The sequence below is a fragment of the Bubalus bubalis genome, chromosome 1 (genome assembly GCF_019923935.1).
Source record: "Bubalus bubalis isolate 160015118507 breed Murrah chromosome 1, NDDB_SH_1, whole genome shotgun sequence".
Classification (NCBI taxonomy): Eukaryota; Metazoa; Chordata; class Mammalia; order Artiodactyla; family Bovidae; genus Bubalus; species Bubalus bubalis.
Genome location: NC_059157.1, coordinates 160,462,513 through 160,483,050, shown reverse-complemented (window position 1 = coordinate 160,483,050; position 20,538 = coordinate 160,462,513). Strand labels below are relative to the sequence as shown.

The 20,538-nt window shown below is 36.9% G+C and overlaps 1 protein-coding gene across 2 annotated transcripts in view; it reads left to right on the top strand.

The window, feature by feature from the left end:
• The first annotated feature begins 908 nt into the window (after positions 1-908).
• MBNL1 (muscleblind like splicing regulator 1) overlaps positions 909-20,538 on the top strand; it is a 219,457-nt gene continuing 199,827 nt past the window's right edge. The window contains exon 1 of one of the 2 annotated variants that reach the window (XM_025289525.3): positions 909-1,020. The gene's annotated coding sequence lies outside the window, so the exon portion shown is untranslated. The remainder of the gene's footprint in view (positions 1,021-20,538) is intronic. The other variant, XM_025289653.2, reaches the window with a different exon arrangement.

The following is a 20,538-nucleotide window of genomic DNA, read 5'->3' as shown; positions in this document are numbered from 1 at the left end:
GAGGTTTGCATAATTACTTAATTATTCTTGCAATCCACCCCCTACCTCTTCCCCAACCAGCAAGGGAGGGTGGGAGGGACTGCCACATAAAAATTGCAGCTACCCATTTGCTTCTATGATCCAGTAACCTGGGAGAAGTATATACATGAGTATTTCCTTTTATTTGAAGTTACCAATAGTATATGTGTTGCCCAACTGTTTTTATGTCCTTTTTCAAATATTGTCCCTACTGTCCCATAGATATTTTTAATTAATGCCCTATCTTCTTAGAAACTTAACCAGTTAAAGGCTCAGCATTGCAGAATCTGCACCTGTTTTTTATTCTTGTGGCTGAAGTTGAGAGAGATCATAGCTCATGAATAAGGAACAGTTTCAGTTTTGCAATGCTTTATCTATATGAAACAGGCAACTATTCATGGGAAAGGAAGTTTAAAACTTTTAGGTAAAAAAACCACTCTTCAGATTCCAGGAACATGCCCGTTTACTGAATTTTTTTTCTTTTTACAAAATGTCTGTAGCCAGGTTAGCATTTAGGTCATACTCCAAAGACTTTACATTAATTAGCCTTATGAAAAAGCAAGTTTATTCCTCGTATATCAGCTTCACCATTTCTTCCACATAGAGCAATATTTTCTGTTTTTCTATGATTATCATTTAACCACAGAGGAGATGTTTCCTCATGTAAATGAACATTACTTAAGTATAAATTTCTATAACTTTTCTAAAATTTGCTTACATATATAACTATATACATTAATTTTGTATGTGTACCCACAAATTATAGGCTGTTACCATGATTTCAAGTGTAAGCTTTGTGAATAATTTTCTGTTCTCTGTAGAATTTATAAAGCATAATGACTGTGGTGGTTCACAACTTCCTCTTTCAGTAGACTATCACTTTGCAGAGGGGGAAAAAAATTTGTCTAGAGAAGAGAGCAGAGCAGAGAACAGAGTTCTTTGAGGTGCTGTTAGTTTAATTCTCTAAGCAGCCCAACAAGCAACTGTAAATAAGATACAGAGGTAAGAAGAAAGTATTACTTATTATTTTTCATTTTATTTGGGTTGTTGCTTATAGAACAACAATTTAAATACTGGCCAGATTACAAAGTAAGTTAAATTAAACCAGATCTCTCTCTCAAGTAAGTAGTCAATATTTCAAATGAAAATGCTTAGTAAATTTACAATGTCTCAACTTCATACAATCTTTAAAAAGCTGGAAATTTTAAAAGTTCTCATTGACCATTAAATTATTTTAACTGCAAAGTTAAACATACTCTTTCTTCATAAGTTTGTACACAACTTACACTAAAAGAATTTTTATATTAATGATAAATATTGAGAACTTTTTTCTTTCCCAGCTCCAGTAAATTCTTAACGTTTGTAAATTCTCAACATTTGTAAATTCTCCTACATATATTGGTTTGTTAATTTTGCATATTATTAGTTGAACATTTTCTGGGGAAAAGATATTCTTGCATTTGTTTACTCACTGTGAAAATGTATTATTTTAAAAGGACATTTCAGTGTTATTTTTCATATCATCACATTACAGTCATATTTAAATACTTTAGAAAAGCAATTTGTAGCGTATATGATATGATCTAAAAAAACGAATTCATGTTTGTCTTAAGATCAGTTTACAGTTTAATGCTTAACAACAGAGCAAGAACTAAAACAAAGACCATTTGGATTTGTAATTGGAGATCAAACTAAGCTGAAACTGATCTCACTAGGAAATTCTAAAGTAATCTAAATACAATGTAATTTTTTTCCAATTGTTTGTCCCAATTAGAGTAATGTTTACACATATTAACATGAATTAAGTGTTTTTAATACAATTGTATTCTTTATACAACAATTTTTAAATCTTCCTTTTAAAAGCAGTTGGTTTCCATGACTTTGGCCAAAATCATTACAATCTATCTCAATATATCTTTGAAAAGAAAAATGCACTTATACTCACACATATATAACATATATATATATATTCAAATAATAATGCAAACGCTTACTTGACTTGGTTTGCTTTTTCAGTTAGAATAATAGCATGGCTTCCAAAAGAGAAAGTCTACGTTGTTCAATCAATTAATGGATTTAATTTTTACTATTTTGGTAAACAGTACTGTCATACTGGTTCTACTACATTACCTGGAAAAAAGCTTTTTTAAAAAAACTATTTTCATGTCAAGTGTTGTAACAAGAGTTGCTGTTTTTTGATTATAAGGAGAAAAAAAAAGAAACAAAAACAGATTGATAGTGTTCTAAATTCAGGAAGTAAACTGTTAACTAAAGTTTGACATTCTTAACTAATTAACATTTTAAAATTAAGCTGATAGTTGTGAGAAAACCATTAAAATTATGCACCTTCATCTTTATGTATCACACATCAATTAAATACAACTACTTCCATAGAATTTCATTATGTTATTTGCAGCAATATCATTTTTAATGCCCTTCTTTATTAAAAAAAAAATGATGGAAATATTTTTAAATGTCCAGAATTTTAAGTATGAGATATTTTGACATCATGAACTATTATGTGCTATGTGTATGCTATACATAGTGCAGTATTACACTGAATAACTGATGACAACAAAGAGAAAACATAATCCAAGGAAATTAGAATCTAAATTGATCACTGCTGTAATTCAGAACGCAAATGAAGGCTAAATAAATAGAGAAAATGCTATCTTGCTAGCAAGACAGATGTGTTGATGTTGTTGTTGTTGAGAATTATTAAAGTCTCTGAACAAACAGCCTAGTCCTAGATTATGGAAAATAAGCTTAGAATATTTTCTGCCTTTGAGAAAATTATACCTACAGAAAAAAAAAATCAGTGCCTATCTGGCTGTGTTTGCATAAGTCATGCAGATAGTTGAATGGGATATTCCTGGCATTGTTAGGAAAACAGCTGGATGCATTGCATAGGCTTTTTTTGTCATTAACTTTTAAAAAATATTTGTTTATTTAGATTGCGCTGGCTCTTAGTTTCAGCACGTGGGATCTTTTTTTTTTCAGTTGTGGCATGTGGGATCTAATTCTCTGACCAGGGATTGAACCCAGGGTCCCCTGCTTTGGGAGCATGGAGTCCTAGCCATTGGACCACCAAGGAATTTCCATTACATAGACTTTTTATTTCACACACTTTCATTACATAAAACATTCAGACTTTGCCCCCACATCCAAAGTTGCAAAGAATTGGACATGACTTGGCAACTGACCAATGAACAACCACATCCAAAATTTTTAAGTGAAAGTAGATACCATAATGTAAATAATTTATTGCTGGGAAACATAAATTTTGACTTTTGAACTATAGACACATATTTTACTATGTTTCATTAGAATTATATTCATGTGACATACTATATAAGGCATCAATTTTCACTGAGTCTAATAAAAGTTAAAACTAAATGACTGCTGTATGGCATTGTGAAATTTTATATCTGTCTTAATAAGACACAGTTGACTATGTGACCTGTGGGTGATATTGCTGAGGACCTGTCAGTTGATTGAGACCCAGGGTTGATCCAGCTAATCTCATAACTCCCTGGCTATATCTCTCTTTCACAGTATGAACTTCCCAAAACTGCCCACCTGTAGAAGAGAATGACTTGCTAACAGAAGACTCTATCCCACCCTGACGAATATATCGTCTTTCATATAATAATTTTACTTTGAAACAACACTGTTTGTTTCTGATATAGATAACTGGATTTCCAAAAGGACTTTTGAAACACAGAAATATTTCTTTGTTGTTTGTTTTGCTTTCCCTTCTTTGGGCCATTTCCCCATTTGCAAAAAAAAAAAAAAAAAAAGAAAAATAGACACAAGAAAGCTTGTTGCCTAAAGAGGTTATGGTTTAAGTGCAAACTAAGAAGGATGGCATGTTTTAAATTCAGAAACAAAAATTCTCTAAATCTAGGTATTGTGAGTCTTTCAGCCTTTTAAAAGCAAATTTGTATCCACCTACATCTGTTGATCTTCTATTTATTTTTAACATATATGATTTCCAGATAAGCAACAGATGTAGTGCATTCATATTTGTTTTGTTAATAAAACTATGTGCTAAATAAGTTGGAAAATTCTTGATTTCCCAAAAATATGCACTGTGTATTTCCCAAAAATATACTCAGTATATTTTGTCTGTGAGATAGAATGTGTATCTCCTTTCCATACAAGAAAGTATATATCTGCAAATATAAAGAAGAAGGGCAAGCCCTTTTATATTTCTGAACACTCCCACTTAAAACGATATATTAAATGCAGTCGACTGTACACGTCTGCACTGCAGTGTAGAAAATAAAAACACTACTAATTTATTGTAAGTCAACTATTACTCCAATAAATTTTCTGAAAACAGTGCTAATTTTTTAAATACTTAAAATGCAAATTATTTGTTATTTGAGCATTGTTGTTGTATTTCCAACACTTACCTGACATCACTGATAATTTTTATTATTTTACATGACCTAAAATCAGGCAGTTATATTTGATGTTTTCCAAATTGCTTCCAGTTTTATTTTTCATTTTTCTGTATATATACAAGAAATAAGTTTTAATGTTTCAGTATTATTGAGGAAAATGCTAAATTTGTATTTTAAAATCCAAATTTAAAGAAAAATATTCTACTTTACAGATATTTCATTGTAAGCTTTTAGTTTTTTATGTATGTAGTTGTTACCACATTCTCAGAATTCTTCTTTTTGATATAAGTGGTAATATGATCTTTAAAAACATCACCAGTTTCTTCTGATTCTGAAAAAAAAATAGTAGAATTTTTCTTTAAGTATACCTTAGTTAAATTTAGTTTCACTTTTCATAAGAAAAAATTTAAGCAGAAGCAGATGCATTTATTCTTTTCCTGTGCTAGTGAACAAATCTGAATTAGAGAAGAGAGAAAAACATTCTCAGTGCAATTAGGCGGCTTTCTCAGTAAGATAAAATCACATATCTTATGGCAATGGACTTTTCAAAATGCTCACTAGATATGCTTGTTATATTTCATTTACTTAAAATGTATTTATTTAGAAATAATTTCAAGCTCAAAAAACGTTATAAAAATAAAAGCAGCATACTGAACTCTCTTATTCCCTTACCCAGGTTTACTTAATCTTAATATTTTACCTCATTTACTTATAATTTGTTCTCATTCTTTCCATCTTTCTATGTCTATTTTTTTCTATTTTTTTCTTTCTGAACCACTTGAGGGCAAGTTACAAACACCATGGCCCTTTACTTCACTGTGTAATGACTAAAAAATAGTTTCTTATTTAGCAGTTACATATAATTATCTACTTCACAAATTTACATGGATACAATATTTTAATCTCATATTTGTCCATATTCTAACTTCACTGTTTATCTAATAATAACTTTTATATTTCTCCTTCCAGTAAAGAATTCACTCTAATGTCACATACCACATTTAGTTGTAGTATCTCCTTAGCCTTCCTTAATTTGGAGCATTTCAACAACATTTCTTTGTATGGAATTGCAAATTTTAAAAAATACAGTTTATCCGCATACTTTTTTTTCTTTTCTTTTTAACAGTTCCTCATTTTATATATTTGACATTTTTTTCATGATTACCTTGTGGTTATGCATTTTCTGCTAGAATATGGCACATACAGGTGCAATCAACATCTAGAGGCGTGTGATGCTCATTTATGCCACATGGAGAGTGTTAATTTTGGCTATCTAATCAAGGTGTTGCCTAATTTCTCCATTTTATAAGGACGGCTCCGTGTGTCGGTTTAGCATTAACCAGTGCTATCTGATGCAATCTGTACTAAAATGGTTTCCAAATGATGATTTTTCAACTCCAGCACTTCCTGAACATTTGCATCAGTCTTGCACATTCTACTGTAAGCAAAAGAACTCTCTTTTCTCCCACTTATTTGATTATTAACTTATGTTTATCTGTCACTGGTGTGAACTCATGGATTTCTGTATTTTCAATGGCTATTGCCACCTTAATAATTTTGGTGCTCAAATGGTCCACATTTAGCCAATGGAGCCCTCTCTTTCTGACTTCTGATGCCTTGCAACATGCCCCCATCTTCTGAGTAAGTATTCTCTTACTCTTCTGAATAAGATGTTCTAGGTTGATCTAGTACCCATCCTGTATCACCCCTGAAACCATTCATTTCTCATTTCCTTTAGTGGGGAATAGTGTTAGAAGCTAAGTTTTGGGAGTTTAGTATACTCTGCCACTGCAATATCTTTGCTTCTTGACTCTTTCTGGAGAAATATATTATTGCATATACATACATAGACATAAACACACAAATATGCATTCACAAATCATAGGCATTCATGAATAAAAACATTTGTATAGACACACCTCTGTTTTAGACATCATGAGTTCATCTGATAGCTCTTATTCTAATCTATTCCTAGAGGGTTCTTTCTTGCCCTCCACAATTCCATATTTTTGTGCTCCTTCTTCTGCAATGTGAGCCCTGGATCCTAACAATATCAATATGCTTACTCATTTGCTCAATTCTATGATATATCTAACAGAGATGGCAATGGCACCCCACTCCAGTACTCTTGCCTGAAAAATTCCAAGGGCGGAGGAGCCTGGTAGCCTGCAGTCCATGGGGTCGCTAAGAGTCGGATACGAATAAGCGACTTCACTTTCACTTTTCATTTTCATGCATTGGAGAAGGAAATGGCAACCCACTCCAGTGTTCTTGCCTGGAGAATCCCAGGGACAGGGGAGCCTGGTGGGCTGCTGTCTATGGGGTCGCACAGAGTCGGACACGACTGAAGTGGCTTAGCAGCAGCAGCATGATACATCTAAAATAATCTTCAATTTGCTTTACCCAAACTGCTACTACAATAGGCAAACCTACTGAAATAGAGGGCAGAGTTTGTGTGCACTTCTCTCCCCAACACTCATACCCCACCAAATACTGTAGTTGTAAATTATTAGATGAATACATTTTCCTTCCTTTCTCTCTCACTCCATCCCTCACTTTCTCTTCTTTTTTTTTTTTTTTTTCTATTCAGGTTATCATAATATTTACTTAAAATACAATTGGATTATTTGTTTCCATTTGTTTCTGGCTTTAAGATTTTTCTCCTTTGCATTATTATTACTTTAATTTTTTTCCCTTAATTTATATAATCTTTTTTAAGTCATGAAGAGGAATTGCTACTTGCTTGGGATTAATTCTGTTAAACAAACCTGATACAACCTAATTGAAATTTTATGACACAATTCAGAAATACTTGTTTGAGTTACTAGTTGAACTTTTCCTTTATATTTCAATTTTATGCAGTCTCAGTTCAGCTCAGTTCAGTCGCTCAGTTGTGTCCAACTCTTTGCGACCCCATGAACTGCAGCACGCCAGGCCTCCCTGTCCATCACCAACTCCCAGAGTTCACTCAAACTCACGTCCATCGAGTCGGTGATGCCATCCAGCCGTCTCATCCTCTGTTGTCCCCTTTTCCTCCTGCCCCCAATCCCTCCCAGCATCAGAGTCTTTTCCAATGAGTCAACTCTTTGCATGAGGTGGCCAAAGTACTGGAGTTTCAGCTTTAGCATCATTCCTTCCAAAGAACACCCAGGACTGATCTCCTTTAGGATGGACTGGTTGGATCTCCTTGCAGTCCAAGGGACTCTCAAGAGTCTTCTCCAACACCACAGTTCAAAAGCATCAATTCTTCAGCACTCAGCTTTCTTCACAGTCCAACTCTCACATCCATACATGACCACTGGAAAAACCATAGCCTTGACTAGATGGACCTTTGTTTACAGAGTACTGTCTCTGCTTTTTAATATGCTATCTAGGTTGGTCATAACTTTCCTTCCAAGGAGTAAGCGTCTTTAATTTCGTGGCTGCAGTCACCATCTGCAGTGATTTTGGAGCCTAAAAAAACAAAGTCTGACACTGTTTCCACTGTTTCCCCGTCTATTTGCCATGAAGTGATGGAATCAGATGCCATGATCTTAGTTTTCTGAATGTTGAGCTTTAAGCCAGCTTTTTCACTCTCCTCTTTCACTTTCATCAAGAGGCTTTTTAGTTCTCTTCACTTTATGCAGTCTACATCTGGTCTAAATTCAGTTACTTTCTTGGGTATTCCAGAAAATGACCATTTCAAATGAGAAAGGAGATAAATATCTGTGGTACTTGGCCAATCTTATGTGTTTATCATTCCAGAGATTTTTTAAAAGTTAATTGTGCAAATATCATCTTATTTACAACAAATAATTAGATAAGGAAAGTAAGATAAGAAGTAACCATAAATTTTTATAGTCCATAAGCACTGAAAAAAATTCTCATCCTTCCATATAAGTTATTCTAGAATGTTCCTGCTCCCAGACCTCCCCCATATTCTACTCCAGTTGCTTATAACTATGAATACATCCTAATATTTGTGGTAACAAGAGAAAGTGGGTTGATGTCAAAAGATTCATTTTCAATTTCAATTGTCACTTGCTGACTCTGGATCTTAGATAAGTTACTTGTCTTCCCTCTCCAAATATCTAGTCTCATACAGTTCAATTTTTAAAAATCCATACCTCCTTAACATCGTCCAACTTCTGGATTCATACCTCAAACTTATTGTTAAAGCTCTTCACTCAGATGTTAACAGATATGTCAAAGTCAACATGTCCAAAAAGAAAAAAAATTTTACTTATCCCCTACTTTTCATTTCTCCATCCCCAATCTTCTTTGCTCAGTAAATGGCACCATCTTATACTTAGTTATGTAGGTCAAAAGCATCATTAATTTTTCTCTTTGCTTCATTTACACCCTAGTTATGAGCAAGTCTATTAAATATATTTTTCCAAAATATATCGAAACACTGATCAGGCTCACCCCTTCTGCCATCTTGAGTATCATGTGAGACACTGTCTCTGTACTTGTTGTATCCTCCTAAGAAATTTCTCTTTTTCTATTCATGCATCCCAGTGCCAGTGTGACTCTTTAAAACATAAACCAAATCATATAACTCGCTGCTTGAAATTCTTCAGTGGCTTCCTATTTTAAGTATGATAAAATTCAAATTCTTCATGTCTTGTCCTCTACCTACATCTTCGCCCTCAAATCCTGTCTTCCCTTTATTCACTATGTTCTGACTCTCCATCTACCTACATCTTCGCCCTCAAATCCGCTCTGTCTTCCTTTCATTCACTATGTTCTGACTCCACTTGTTATTTTGCTCCTAGAGTATCTTAACTTTGCACGTACTATTCCTTCTCTTTTCTTAGCAAGCTCTTCCCACACATTCTTTAATAAAGGCACAAGCATTCTTTATTCAGATCTCTGCTCAAATGTTCCATCAAAAAGATGTCTTCCATCACCAACTACATATTTTATCGTCGAGTTCCTACTCCAGTCATTCTCTGACTTTTAATCTTTAATTTTTTTTCACTTTTTAATAAAAATTTTATTGGAGTATAGTTGCCCCTCATTGCTGTGCTATCCTCCACTGTACAGCAAAGTGAATCAGCCATATGCACACACATATCCCCTCATTTCCAGATTTCCTTCCCATCTGGGTCATCACAGGGCCCTGAGTAGAGCTCCCTGTGCTACACAGTGGGTTCTCACTAGTTACTTATTTTATACATGCGTGCTCATGCACGCTCAGTTGCTAAGTCATGTCCAACTCTTTGAGACTCCATGGACTGTAGCCCGCCAGGCTTCTCTGTTCATAGGATTTCCCAGGCAAGAATATTGGAATGGGTTGCCCTTTCCTTCTCCAGGGGTTCTTCCTGACTCAAGGATCAAACCTGTATCTCCTGCACTGGCAGGCAGATTCTTTACCACTAAGCCACCAAGGAAGCCCTATTTTATACATAGCAGTGTGTGAGTGTGTGTGTGTGTGTGTGTGTGTGTGTGTGTGTATGTATACTTATGTGTGTGTATCCCAATGATATTTAATACTAAATAACATTTTAGTTTTTTTTTTTTACTCAATTATTTACTGTCCATTCCTCCCATTAGGATATAAGTTCCATGAGGGCAGGGATTTGGTCTGTTTTGTTCATGTTATATCCACAGTATCTCAAACACTGCATGGAATATAGTAGGTGCTAAAATAAATTATTAAGCAAAATGTTTCAACATTTCTAAGCCTCATGTACAAATAAAACAGGCATAATGAAAATAACAGCTATCTCCCAAGGCGGTCTGGAAGAGGCCATGGTTATGGTAGGACTCTAAACTGTCATGCAGTTGTCAGGTGGGGATACTTCTGTTACCACTGAGTGAAAGGAACTGAAACCAAAAAGTGGTCCCTGGAGACAACAAATGGACCAAGAAGTTCTCTTTTTTGGTGTGTGTTGGCTTTTTTCCACTGAGCTGAAAAGAGATGAGTTCATAGTGGCTGCCACTAGCCTCTTAGAATATGGAGGGGCAATCTCTGTGTATTGCTGCCTCATTGCTTCTACACTTTTTCTGTGCCTGCCCTCAACACCAAGAAAAACACCTGTCCATTCTTCTTTGGGCTTACCAGGTGGCACTAGTAGTAAAGAACCCCCTACCAATGCAGGAGATATGAGAGATGTGGGTTCGATCCTTGGGTCTGGAAGATCCCTGCAGAAAGAACCCACTCCAGTATTCTTGCTTGGGAAGTCCCATGGAGAGAAGATCCTGGTGGGCTACAGTCCATAGGGTGGCAAAGAGTTGCACATGACTGAAGCGGCTTAGCATGCATGTTCATCTTTGCAGTTAGGGTTCATTGCTTTCTTCAAGCCAGATATAGAGCAATCTCCTTCCAGAATCCTTTCCTGATGAATCACCCTCATGGCTATGCATATAGTTCACATATTTTGCAAATGTTTTCTGGATCTATTTTAGATCTCAAAGTGGATTATAAAGCTGCTCTAGGAAAATTGTTTTTGGCTTTTGTTTGGTTTTGGTTTTGGTCTGTGGAAAATGTCAAGATTAAAGTTATAAACATACAACTTGGTTCTTGAGACTTTTAGGCCCCAAAGAATAGTGGTAATGATGATGATAATAGCTTTATTATACTCAGCATCAGTTTTTAGTACCATTGCATGTGACATGGTATGTCACTTTTTAGGACTATTTTTTGGTACCATTTAAAAATATTATTGTATGTCAAAAGCTTCCCACGAGTAATTTAATACCTCACCAACGCTGTGAAATATGTACTATTTTACAGATTTAAGAGAAAAAGGGAGAGAGGTTCAGAGAGAGCTAACTTGATAATGGTAACATAACTGATCTTGGTGTGTTTTTCTCTAGGCTGGATTTTTATCATCGTATTATATTGCTTCTACTATTTATTTATTGAGAAACAAGATAGGCAAAGCTGTGGTTTAGATGCTATTAGAAATTTATAGATTTACATGGTACAACCCCTGCCTCAGAAATCTTGCCATCTAGTAGAGGAAATATTAAAGAAATGGATTTTGAGACACAATATGAAAAATATAAGGTATCACCCAAAACATCAAAATAATCGAAAGCTATACTCCTGGGTGAAGTGATGGCACAAGACTTAGTAAAAGAAGCAACTTTAAAATTGAATCATCCACATTTTATTACATGAAAAAGATAATAAATTTAGGGGAAATTTCAAAGAACTAAAATTTTTAAATTTCAAAGAACTAAAAATATTAATATTTTATGAATTATGATTTATAAAAATGAATTTAATATTGTCATGTTTTTCCCATTTTATGGCCTCACCACAGGAGGTATTTGCTGTCCCTGACTTTGTGGTTCTTCTCAGGAAGTGGGTTATATGAGGAGAAGAGTTTAATTCTTGTGAGAAGACTGTTTTCATTTTGAAGTGTGGAACAGAGATGGACAAGACCACGTTTCCACCCTCCAGGAGCTGAACTTCTAGTCTAGTGGGGAAAGACAATGAGTACACCAGTAGACAAGAAAATTTTTTAAAAGGGAATTTCAGATAATGATAGCAGCATGAAGAAAATTCAGCAAAGCAGAAGGACAGAAAGACAGCTGGCCTCTCGAGGTGGCCTCTCTGAAAGTGTAATACTTAAGCTAAGACTTGAATGCTGAGAAGACTAAGGCGCCATGGATTCAGGGAAGAGTGACCTGGGAAGATTGAGGGGCAAGTGCAGAGACAGGAATGAGCTCAGCATATCTGAGAAGTAGAAAGGAGGAGTCTGGTCCTTTGAGGGAAATGGGGCATGAAACTAAGGAGGTGAGGTTGACAAAGGGCCAGGTCACCTATGTTGGAAGTCAAGGAAAAGAGTTGTCCAAAGTGAGCAAATATTTGCAAGGATGTGTGCATATGTGGATGGGGTGGAGGAATACAATGAATGACTCATTCATTATCTGTGTTTAACACAGGCCAGGGAGTAAACTGTTGTTTGAAGAGAAGCAGGAATTGCTACATAGGTCAAAAGTTTTTTAGGAGATTAAATTATTATATTTATATAAATTTCAGATAAGCTCAGTTTTACCTTCAGAGGTTAACTACATTTTCTTGCCTTTTTATTTCCATAATAGGTGTGAGTTTGATAAAAGTGAAAAGGTCTCAAATATAATTTAAATTTATCAACTTGAGATTTTTCAGCAAAATTGCTGTGGATTAATTGACCCCAATCATGGCCACTGAAAATAAATTCACTGATGCCTGGTAATGAGGTCATAAGGCACTTCATTTCTGCATTGATATGAAGCAGAAAAGACTAGAGAAAAGGCTACATTAGAGTCTCTAGAGACAACAGATGTTCCTTTGTTTATTCTTCCTAAATCTCAATGTCAGTGATCATAGGGACCCTAGCAATATCAACCTGTTCCTCTTGTAAGTAGCAGTAACTTATACATTGCATTTTCCATGGTAATTATGAATTCCCTCTGATTTATTTTTCTCATCTCAAGAGCTTTAAATGACCCAATTAAATAACACTTATTATTATTAAAAACTTTCTGACGGAGTTTGGAGGTGGGGTGTGATTTGGGAAGGGAATATAAGCTAATTTACTGAGAAAGATATATATATATTTTTTTGTTGTTGTTAATGGAGTAAGCAGACTCAATATCTAAGAGCAAATGGCTTCCCCCTATACTTAAAAAGTGAATTACAACTAGTATGGCTGTTTCTATATCTGATTTGGATTAAGAGTCTAAACAGGAAAAAAAAATCTACCGTGACCTTGGTCTGAGTGTGTGCTAGAAGATAGGCCATGGGTGGTGTGGAGGGGAACACAATGATAATTTCCCCAAGGCAGGCAGACATGATATTGTAGGAGTTAGAAGCTAACTTTTACATGCTCCTGACAGTACCTAAGTAGAAAATCATTATGCTACCAGTATTGGGAAGTGTGGAGGGTGCAAATGACTTACGTGCTACTTAAGCAATGCACTCCATCCTATCACATACATTTGTGGGCATGATGACTCACCATGTTATCGGATTAATGCAAAGTGTGAGATGGTGTGTGGTTTCTAAGTGCTGGTGTGTGAGAGAATAAATATATGCTTATCTACCGTGTGTGAATGTTAAGAGACCAGTCCTGAAACATGAAGCCACTCTCTGACCTGTTGCTTACTATAGTTGGGTAACTTAACCAAGAAGCAAATCTGCTATGGGAGTTAATGGGATTTCTGCCATAGAGTAGTACACGTTTGTTGACATAAACTAGGTTCAAGAGGGGATCACAGAAAAAGCGTGTGGGTTTGGGGTGTGACTCTATTTAGTTAACTTGGGGCTAATAAGTTCTCCAGCATTGGATACTAAGAATGCCTTCTCCTGGCCAAGCAGACTCTCCTGCCTTATTTGGCTTTGTTCTTCTGATGGTGCCCATCATGTTGGAAAAGAATCTCTTTCAAAAGTGTAAATGTTCCTCTTTCTGTGGGTGACATCATCATTCTTGTGGCCCAAGTCTTTGTTACTAAATAGTACTTAGCAACATATAATCATTATTTTCTCCTCTTAGACTTCTGAGCCTGTTTGTTCTGATGAAGTTGAGAGATATGCTTTTTTTTTTTTTTTTTTTCCTTTCCCAGGAGGGAGGAATAAAATCTGAAAAAGAGGAAGTTATGTCTGAAAGGATCTCTTGACTTGTGTTACTTAAAAGAAGCAAGTAGACAGCTAAATTTTTGTACTGTGGCAACAGCTTTGACTGGGTTTTTAAAAAAAAAAATCATAATTTCACGTATGGCTCCAAAAGAAGTGGTTTCCATGCAACTGTGCACATAAACTGTTCTTTAAAGTGGTAGATAGATGCCTTTTGCTTGGCTTGGCTTGTCCTTCTTATGATTTTCCCTGTAAAGTGGGTAGGGAAAGTTGGACAAAAGAAAGCTGTTCACTGGCCAATTAAGATGTTTCTAAAGTGCCTGTTTATCATTCCAGGGAAGATCTGGGATTCCCTTTTAATTACATCCTACCTGTCTATTCAAAAAAACTGTAAGGGAATCTGTCTTTTCATTTTGTAGAAAATAGCTGTAAATTTCTTAAGATTGTAGTTTGAGTCTAATCCTTATATTTTTAAGACTTGAAGTCTAACATGAGCTTATTCTTTAAATATTCTAGATTTTTAAATTTGTAATTGCTATCCACTTAAAATAATAATAGTGGTTATAAGTTATCAAATGCCTGATCCATGTTAGGTTAATTCCCATGAAGTCATTCATGAGCACATTTTTATGAAGTAGGCATTTTAAGTTCACAGGAAACTGAGACTTGAAGAGATTGTCCAGAACCTCAAGTCTAATAACAGGCTCCAAAGACTGTCTTTATCTTACAGGAGCCAAGGTCATGGGCAGAATAACAGTTTTTTAAAAAATTACCCCTGTGTTTTTTAACCTGATTCTTCTAAAGAATGTGGTACACACACAGGTCATTGCATGAGGTGGGGAGAGAAGGGTATGCCTCGCTTCAAAAGTGTTCAACAACACAAGCAAAAGGGCAAGGTGGCAGCAGCCAGACTCTCGCCAATGGAAACTGGCCCATGTGTCATATTTGGCATGTGCATACCTGTTGTCAAAAACCCCGAAGTGTTTTCTCTTTAGTCACCCAGTAAGTTAGTCATAAAAGAGGCAGACTTACTTCAGTTGTCTTCTTCTTCCATCATGGTAAGGAAAAATATCCAAAACTGCGAAGTATCATCCGAGTACTCCATTTTTCCTAAGAGTCAATTTGTCTGCACCCCATAAATTGGATATTTGGTGCCAGATATGCCCTTTTCCACAAGTTCAAGTCTAATCTGTTAATACTTCCCAGGGCCCATGTAGAATTCTAAGTATTTAGGAACCCTGACAAACCATTTACAGCTTCTTCCAACACAGACCTACCAGTATATGGTAAGAATAAACAGACTTCAAAGTCATCACAAGAGGAAAAACTGTTCTGGCGAAGTCTGTAATTTAGAGTATCTTTAGAGAAGAAAGACTTCATGAAAAGAGAGACTCAGAGTGGCCAGCCTCTCTTACACAGTTACCTTTTTCTTTATTTAATTGTAAAGACTAAATGACAGGTAGGAAAGTGCTTTTGCAGGACGTGGGCGTCTTGAAGCCATAGAAGGAAGTTATAGCGTGCATGGGAATAAGCCTGTGGGTAGGAGTTAGACACTGCTGCTCTATTGCTAGCCTAGAATAATCATGCATAAACATCTTTACGATGGCACCTGAACAGAATTAATAAAACCCTATTAAAGGCACTTGATACATTATTTAAAATAAGCACACATTGCTTTTTATATGCAGGAATAGAAAAAAATTTTTACATCAGGAACAAGGATTTTAAAAAAGGAGACTGTAATTTTGACAAAACAAAAGATAGCACAAGTGGATTTTCATATGTTAATTCAAAAGCTGACATACTATACTCTGAAAGTGTGGGAGAAACGCTAGCTTTGTCTGTAGATGTCAGTCTTAAAAGATTCAACCCAGGAAGCAAGTGAAAATAAACACCAAAGAACAGAGCAAGGGCAGAACGGTAATGATAAGTCACAGATTTCTTCAAACCTTGCCCTCAGGGGCTGTGTGGTGGACACCATGCATCTTAACAGAAGTCAAGTCACTGTTTCATGCAAAAATAGTAGCAGAATTCTATCTTTCAAATGAGGAATTCGAGCAGTGTAGACATGTAGTTTATACACTATGATGACTCTCACAAGGCAATGAGTCCAGATGTTTGAATTCAATGAAATAAAGGGGAGGTCATAAAAATAATAATTGTCTGTCTTTGGAATTTAGAGTCACTTGTTCACATTCTTTTTCCTCTTTCACTACACTTTGCAAATTTGTACTGTTTACCTGTGTGTGTTAGTCTCTCAGTTGTGTCCGACTCTTTGTGACCCCATGAACCGTAGCCCGCCAGGCTCCTCTGTCCATGGGATTCTCCAGGCAAGACTACTGGTGTAGGTTGCCATTCCCTTCTCCAGGGGATCTTCCCAACCAGGGATCAAACCCAGATCTTCTGCATTGCAGGCAGATTCTTTACCATCTGAGCTACCAGAGAGGTCCTATTGTTTACTTACCTGATTATAATTACTTACTATTTCATGTCTATTGCCCCAGTGGGACTGTATCTTTCAAGAGGCTTGGGGTCTAGTTTTGCTCACCCTGTAGCCTCAGATTCCAGGAAAGGCAGAATTACGTCAAGTGCTCAGTGACTATTCGTGGACCAGGTAGGAAAGCTGACAGCAAAAAGAGTGAAAATGTCCCAGTTACTGGTGAGCTGGTGGCCTACGTCCAGAGAAGTTTGCAAAGGGAAAAGAATGTTCAACACTGTCCAAAAATACATGAATTACTGAGAAGGCTAGAGGGGATCAGATCCTGTCAGCGATTACTCATTGCTAAGCCTCTGGCAGAAATAAGGACATTTGAGGCCAGCCAGGTATGACCAGGAGGGTCCTTTGGGCTGACTGCACATTCACAAAGATGGTATATTATGACTAATAACACTACCTGCAAATGAGATTCAAATGAGAAATGTCCTATTATTTATTTGTCTTTATGATTTAATCATGTTAGTTGGTGAGTGAATTCATAAAATATACTAAAATTTGCCAGAGCTTTTATTTCTAAAAAGTCACATATATAATCAAACATACATATATTTTCTTATATATGCATATACATATCTATATGTATTCTAGAACATATATATCAGTTCACTTCAGTTCAGTCGCTCAGTCGTGTCCAACTCTTTGAGACCCCATGAATCGCAGCATGCCAGGCCTCCCTGTCCATTACCAACTCCCGGAGTTCACCCAAACTCATGTCCATTGAGTCAGTGATACCATCCAGCCATCTCGTCCTCTGTCATCCCCTTCTCCTCCTGCCCCCAATCCCTCCCAGCATCAGGGTCTTTTCCAATGAGTCAGCTCTTCACTTGAGGTAGCCAAAGGATTGGAATTTCAGCTTTAGCATCAGTCCTTCCAAAGAACACCCAGGACTGATCTCCTTTAGGATGCACTGGTTGGATCTCCTTGCACTCCAAGGGACTCTCAAGAGTCTTCTCCAACACCACAGTTCAAAAGCATCAATTCTTCAGCACTCAGCTTTCTTCACAGTCCAACTCTCACATCCATACATGACCACTGGAAAAACTTTAGCCTTGACTAGACGGACCTTTGTTGGCAAAGTAATATCTCTGCTTTGAATATGCTATCTAGGTTGGTCATAATTTTCCTTCTAAGGAGTAAGTATCTTTTAATTTCATGGCTGCAACATATATATATATATATATATATATATATATATATATGTTATATATACATGTTATATATATATATATATGTTTTATATATATATATTTTCTGTAATCTGATATAAATAAATCCCAAAGTGGATCAGGATACTCTGAAGCTTTGATACTATTCTCAATTGTGCTCATGATCACAATTTCTTAGAAAGAAACAGGGTATAGAATTTTAAGCAAACAGCAACCTAAGCATTACATAACAGGTAGGATTATCCTCTGTGTGGGCTTGATTGTTTTTCTAGCTAGTTTTTAAGCCCAAATTTCACTGATGCTTATCTGGTATAAAGTGTAGCCTGTTTTGATTGTCCAAGAAGCACCTCATCCAACCAGGTACAGAACAAAAGTGCCGCATCACCTTACTTCCTCACAACTAGTCTGACTCCTGCATTTCTACATGTGTATGGGCACCTGTTTACACAAAAACCTAACTGGACTTGAGACAGAGTTTCCTGCAGATAACATTGCTTCTCTTGTGCCAACTAAACTTGCCAATGGGAGGAGACAGAGCAGGTCCATGCATTGCCACTGATTCTGAGTAATTTCATCACATAAACTCTAGCTCTGCAGTAGGAAAACTTGACTGCACAGCGGAATCATCTGAGGAACTTATAAGAAAATACCAATGCCATGCCTAGAAATCCTGATTTAATTGCAGCCCAGAAATAGATGGTTGTACTCTATGGATCCAAAATGTGGCTAAAGAGTCACTGCCCTGGTTTCAGTCTCCTTCTTTCTAGGATGGGCTCATAAATACTGTCTCACATGTCTCTCTTGAGGGTTCAAAGAGATAGTGTGAGTGACAGGAGTTCCCTAACATCTCTGAATGCACCAGTTTCCCTTCTTCCTTTATTTCAGGAAGGGAAATAGACAGGGAAGGACGAGGGGGTGGGGAGTCTGGGAAAGTGAGGAGGAGGGATCTTTTCTATAGAGCCCTCCAGTTCTGCCAATTAGCAGTTCATTAGGGTTAACAAGCTATCCTTTTGTCAAAGCAAACACTTTTGAAGGATTAAGCCTCATTCTCACCTTAGTGTGAATGACTTTAATCAGATAATCTCCTATCACCTAGTTGGGAATTTGTTGTTAAAGGTCTGGGGGAAGCTTGAAGAGAGTTGCTGGGCAGCTGGGTGTTCCCTCAGGGCAGGGTGAGGCAGTCTGGCTGTCTGGAGCCCCAGGGTCTGGGAAGTAGACTTGACATTCTGTTGACATTACATAATGGCAGCACGAAAAATAAGAAAAACAAACTTCTCATCACTGTTGCTATAGTGTAATGATTTGTTAAAAGTGGTTGTAGTATCAAGTTGTTTGTCCGTCTAATGGCCTTTCAAGACTTTCTGTGTCTTTCTTTCTGCTATCAAACATTTAACACATATATGCCAGGTAATCTTACCATTTGAAGCTGCTTGGGAGTCTATGAGGAGCAAGGATTTGGCCAACTCTACCCTCCTTGCCATCTGCTTAGCGCATGGGTTTAATTGAATTATTTCACTTGCTACACTCTTTTTTCCAAATGTGTCAGTTCAGTTCAGTCGCTCAGTCCTGTCTGACTCTTTTTGACCCCAAGAATTGCAGCATGCCAGGCCTCCCTGTCCATCACCAACTCCCGGAGTTCACTCAAATTCAAGTCCATTGAGTCGGTGATGCCATCCAGCCATCTCATCCCCTGTTGTCCCCTTCTCCTCCTGCCCCCAATCCCTCCCAGCATCACAGTCTTTTCCAATGAGTCAACTCTTCACATGAGGTGGCCAAAGTACTGGAGTTTCAGCTTTAACATCAGTCCTTCCAAAGAACACCCAGGACTGATCTCCTTTAGAATGCACTGGTTGGATCTCCTTGCAGTCCAAGGGACTCTCAAGAGTCTTCTCCAACACCACAGTTCAAAAGCATCAATTCTTCAGCACTCAGCTTTCTTCACAGTCCAACTCTCACATCCATACATGACCACTGGAAAAACCATAGCCTTGACTAGACGGACCTTTGTTGGCAAAGTAATGTCTCTGCTTTTGAATATGCTATCTAGGTTGGTCATTACTTTCCTTCCAAGGAGTAAGCATCTTTTAATTTCATGGCTGCAATCACCATCTGCAGTGATTTTGGAGCCCAGAAAAATAAAGTCTGACACTGTTTCCACTGTTTCCCCATCTATTTCCCATGAAGTGATGGGACCAGATGCCATGATCTTCGTTTTCTGAATGTTGAGCTTTAAGCCAACTTTTTCACTCTCCACTTTCACTTTCATCAAGAGGCTTTTTAGTTCCTCTTCACTTTCTGCCATAAGGGTGGTGTCATCTGCATATCTGAGGTTATTGATATTTCTCCTGGCAATCTTGATTCCAGCTTGTGCTTCTTCCAGCCCAGCGTTTCTCATGATGTACTCTGCGTGTAAGTTAAATAAGCAGGGTGACAATATACAGCCTTGACGGACTCCTTTTCCTATTTGGAACCAGTCTGTTGTTCCATGTCCAGTTCTAACTGTTGCTTCCTGACCTGCATAGAGGTTTCTCACAAGGCAGGTCAGGTGGTCTGGTATGCCCATCTCTTGAAGAATTTTCCCCATTTTTGTGATCCACACAGTCAAAGGCTTTGGCATAGTCAATAAAGCATAAATAGATGTTTTTCTGGAACTCTCTTGCTTTTTCCATGATCCAGCATATGTTGGCAATTTGGTCTCTGATTCCTCTGTCTTTTCTAAACCAGCTTGAACATCTGGAAGTTCATGGTTCATGTATTGCTGAAGCCTGGCTTGGAGAATTTTGAGCATTACTTTACTAGCATGTGAGATGAGTGCAATTGTGTGGTAGTTTGTGCATTCTTTGGCATTGCCTTTCTTTGGGATTGGAATGAAAACTGACCTTTTCCAGTCCTATG